Source organism: Miscanthus floridulus, chromosome 15 (genome assembly GCF_019320115.1).
Source record: "Miscanthus floridulus cultivar M001 chromosome 15, ASM1932011v1, whole genome shotgun sequence".
In the NCBI taxonomy this organism is placed as follows: Eukaryota; Viridiplantae; Streptophyta; class Magnoliopsida; order Poales; family Poaceae; genus Miscanthus; species Miscanthus floridulus.
In genome coordinates this window covers 45,024,349-45,029,346 of record NC_089594.1, presented here as the reverse complement: position 1 = coordinate 45,029,346, position 4,998 = coordinate 45,024,349, and the positions used below count along the sequence as shown (strand labels likewise).

Below are 4,998 nucleotides of genomic sequence, written 5' to 3'. Positions count from 1 at the left end.
TATGTATCATGATTTCAAAGTGACATGTTTGACTAAAGTTGAACTAGGTGCTAGAGACCTTGCATGGAGGAGATCACTAAAGCAATGTTGTAGTGTTTGACATAAGGAACAACTTTGATTTTTGGGTCTTTGACTGATTCAGCTCCTAACATGTGTGAATTTGGATCACAAAAATCAGTGAAATCAATAATTTCAACACTTAGCAAATTTTGCTAAGTCATGAACACTGACAGTCCTGACAGGCCAACCTTGAGCACTGATTTTTCTCTGTTTCTGTTGTGAATTAGAACAAGTGCCTTGAACAAGAAGTGTAGCTGGTACATAGGTCTACAAATTCGGTTTAGGATGTTTGCACAACTGGAGCCACGGATTTTCTGTAAAATCGTTTGCGAAACTCGTCGTCAGGCTCGGCATGTCGCGACTGAACGAACTGAATCAAGCCATCAGTGGCCGACCGGTTCAGGCCGTGGTCGCCGCGTGGCGCGGAGCGTGGCCGCGCGTCGCCGGCGCTCTGCCCAGCGCAGCCAAGGCAGGCCGAAGCGCGCCTTCATCACGCCAGCACCCGCCCGCAATGCCCAGCGCCCTCAGTTCGTTTTCCCCGCTCCTCCTTCGTTGTCTCGCAGCGCCAGCAGCAGCCGCCGAGCTCCCAGCAGCTCCGCCGTCGCCATAATCAGTGCTCAAGCTCACGCCTAGCCACTCCATCACCACCGCAGCACTCCATCGCCACCCCAGCAACCCCCTACCTCATCCCATGCCCACTGACAGCGCTTGGTAAGCCACCGCAACGCATGCGAGCTCGCCGGAGTTCCGCCGCGAGCCCCGTCTCCGTGGCCACTGTCGCCACCGTCCACCCCAGGCCGCGTTAGGGCGCTAGATAGCTCCGCCGCAGCTCGGTGATGCTCGGCGTAGCGTTCGTTCGAGCCACCATAGCCCCCATCGGCGTACCGCCATAGTCCAGCCCCGCCGTGCCGCCATGAACGTCGCCACCGTACTTAGCTCCGTCAATAGGGCCGGCCAAGTGGCTCAGTAGATTCGCTAGGTCAAGTAGATCACATAGTGAAGATGTCACCACCGGTGAACTCGCCAGCCGTCGAGTTCTAGCCGCGTCAGTCGAGCAGCGCCGCCGTGCTCTGCTGTGTCTCGCTGACCAGTGGGTCCCGCTTGTCAGCGACACAAGAAGAGAAAGCTAGTTCAATTTTTACAGATTTAAATCCTGATTTCATGTGTTTTGTTATTTTTGTATCTTCAGTTTGGTAGCTCCTAAATTTGTGAAATAAATTTTGTAGTGTTCCTTAGGAAGTGTAGTATTTAGGAAAAATATGTTTTTAACATTTACAGTAGAAAGTTTTGGAGATTTAAATAGGGATTTGAAATGTGCTTTTGAATGCATTCAAATTTGTTTATTTTATATCTAGAGTTCCTGTGCTCCAAAAATTATGAAATTTTTGTGGTAAGCTAGTCTTAGCATATATGAGCTCTGGTAAAAATTTGAGGACCAGTGCATGGGTAGATTTATAGTTATAGATTTTTCTTTTATGGATAGTCAATCCTTGCATGAATTTTCATAAATTAATTATGAGTCCAAAATTCATGAAAATTGTTGGAGGTAATCCTAGTACCATATGGATGTTAAGAAAAATAGGAAATCTGTTGCTTGACACTTTTCAATAGGATTTTCCATTTATGCTATTTCAAGCCTTGCTTCCTTGTCATTTTTGTATAGGATGTTCTACTTGGTAAAATGACATGAAATTTTTATAGTAGTCCTTTGATAGCATTAGTAAGGCACTGTAAATTTTTGAGAATTTATTAAGTATATCTGATATATGTTTATTATTTAACCTAGATATCTAAATAAAATAATAAAGGCAATTAAATAAATAGTTTGGGCTTCACCATTATATTATCTTAAATGTATTTGGTATGCTTAAACTGTTGGTAGATTCTATGTTGTCAAATTTTGAATGATTACATGAAGTAGAAGTATTATTACTTTATATTGCATATTAAATAGTTTCCGGACTGATTCTAGAGTGTGATGAGTTGCATGTTGAAACTGATGTGTACTATAAAAATGGTTAATAACAAAGTTGTAGAGAATTTGATAAGCTTTCCAGAAAGTCTAGGATCACTGTTTTTGGATTAGTAGAACTCCAGTTATGAGTGAAACAAGTAGCTACTGTTTGTGGCATGGTCGATGCATTGTAGAAGTAGTTAAGTAATAATCGAGAAGAGATATGCACCTACTCAATAAACATGATGCACTTGTTAACATATATGCATTCATAATACTTATGCCATACTCATGCATCTAGGATCGGAGGAAGAGATCACGTTGCTGGAATTCGAAAGAAGCAGAGGAAGGGAACCAGCAGGAGGATCCGCAAGCCGCAGCTCCCGAAGGTGTGGAGCAGAACCCTGAAGAGCTTCCGGAGTGTCCTGACCACCGCCCTACTTCCTTTCTACGAGGCAAGCCCGGAGCATTATAAGTCTCCCAGTAATTTACAAATGTTTACTTACGTATTTATGGTTGATGCATTAGGTTATAAGAGTTGAATGAAACCACTTGATGCATGTACATTCCTTGTCCAGATATTACACCTTTAACCGGTATAGGTCCAGGATCGAATAAATGCTTAGCCATGCTTAGACCGGTAGAAGTCGGGTGATGACCTATCACCTGCGAGATATAGGTGGATACCGGAGCACGGTTGGCTATATCTGCCATCGTGGAACAGAACCATGAGGTAAAAGTAAATCAAGACCGGACGGGAGGTCGATAGAGAAGCAACAAGACATGGAGGTCTTGGGTGTGGATCTATCCCCGTCTGTGTCGATCAAGGACCGTACCAGTTGTTGGAACTTCTGACAAGATTGAACGCATGCCTCTCACTTAGCTGGCCGGATAACTCGTTCCGACCGCGAAGCCGAGTAATTCAACTCAGGCCAGGAATCGTTCTGTTGTGCGCTCCTTCTGGGGAACGATCAGACTGAGCCCAAGGGCAGGCTTGGCCTGAGCATCCTGGCATCTGGTGTTCCAGATTGTGCGGCGCAGTACGGACCCACGAAATGTGTACCAGGAGTTGTACCAAAGGTGACCTAAGGCTATCGTGGCTGGTAGACCTGGGTTTGTGTTAGGAATAAATTCCCAGCTGGTTGAAATCGATTCGAATCGCCGTCTCTCCCGGATAGTGAGAAACTTGGCTAGCTCCAACATCGTAGTAACTGTGTTATGAAACATGATGGTTCGGATGAATATGGAATTACAACACCTGCTATGGTTACTATTGTATGCTTCTAAATGATATACCACATGTTTGGCACAGGATAGTTGCTAATCTAGAAATGAATAGTTATAATTAACTTGATAAAGGAATCATAATTGTACAACGGATCAATTGCCTTTTACGCAAAATGTGGTCAAGTTACGTCCACTTATATAGCCTTGCATAATCCTTGGAGTCATTTTATTTCTGGTTCATGACGGGTAAGTCTAGCTGAGTACCTTCTCGTACTCAGGGTTTATTTTCCCATTGTTGCAGATGGCACTGTGTATCATGGTTATTGCAAGAGTTGCTTCTATCCCGCCATGGATGAGGAGTAAGCCTTGGGCAGGCTTCTTTAGTAATTCCTATCTTTGCTTTTGTGGACCGTGATCTGGTTTGGCACTGTATTAAACTATGTTGGAAACTTTATCTTCGAACTTATTTGCTTCCGCTTTATTTATCAAACTCGGTTTGTAATAACTTTTATTCGTACTCTGATGATGAAAAGTATCTGTAAACTTTATGTAATATGTGGCATGTATGTTGAATCCTGTACGATCTTGGTTGTTGTAAATCATTTATCGAGACCCGTCGAGGTTACTCGATGGACTATCAGGTTTATATGGGTTCAAGTATGACAGTGCGACCACTTGCGGATTGCCATTGTACTTGTATTCTTATAAATTGGTCAGTTCTACGACATGATAGGTCTCCCTAGATCGCTCTTCTTTTCTAGCAAGGTATAGTCTATCCACCTTCCCGTCGATGGCTCCATATAGTAGTAAACTGCATTGTGAATATTGACAAGATTTGTAGTTTCTAGATCTTCCGGTTGCCCTAGAATCTTACCTTTGTCGGATGGAGGAACAACAGCCACCAGCTGAGCTATTTGTGATTCTTGGTAGTTTGGCCTCTGTTGCTAGTTCCATCCTTGATTCCATTGAAGACGATAGTAGTTGTTGTTGAGAAAATTCACATCCTCTTGGGTTTTAGGATAGCTATTCCCTGAATGCCCAATGTTGCCACATACTTCACACGTCATGCAGGAATCATGAATGTGCATGACTTCATTCTTTTCATTAGCTTGGTCTTCAAGCTTCATCATCACTAGGTCTATCTTGGTAGATAGCATGTCTACCTCCTTGAGTTGATGCATACCTCCACCTCTCTTGTAGGTTTGAACACGTTCTTCATTCTAGCCTTGGTTGGAGGCCATCTTCTCCACAAGAGTGGTCGTAGCTAGAAGTGTAAGTGATAATAATACACCTCCAGTAGTAGCATCCATGGTCTCACAGGTACTGTTGGTCAACCTATGGTAGATCATCTGCATGAGTAGCCAATTCTTCATCCCATGATGAGGACATTCTGATATATAGTCTTGAAAACATTCCCATGCCTTAGGAACAGATTCATCATGTTGCTGCTAAAAACTTCAAATTCTCCCACGCAGACCATTGGTCTTGCCCATGGGAAAGAACTTTGCTAGGAAGGCAGTGGAGCAGTTATCCCATGTAGTGTTTCTATCTTTGTTGGCGTAGAACCACTGCTTCGCCTTCCCTAAAAGTGAGAATGGGAAGAGGCGAAGTAGTATGGCATCCTTGGTTACTCCCTTGATGGTGAAAGTGCTGCAGATCTCCAAGAAGTATTGGAGATCAGCACTAGCATCTTCATGTGCCTTTCCACAAAACTAGCTCACTTGCTACCATGTTGATGAGAGTTAGCTTGAGCTCGA

The 4,998-nt window shown here is 43.7% G+C and overlaps 1 non-coding gene across 1 annotated transcript; it reads left to right on the top strand.

Moving 5' to 3' along the window:
- Positions 1-4,612: 4,612 nt before the first annotated feature.
- Positions 4,613-4,719, top strand: LOC136509697 (small nucleolar RNA R71). Its single transcript, XR_010772446.1, has one exon. It is a non-coding gene; the product is annotated as a small nucleolar RNA R71 (small nucleolar RNA).
- Positions 4,720-4,998: the final 279 nt, after the last annotated feature.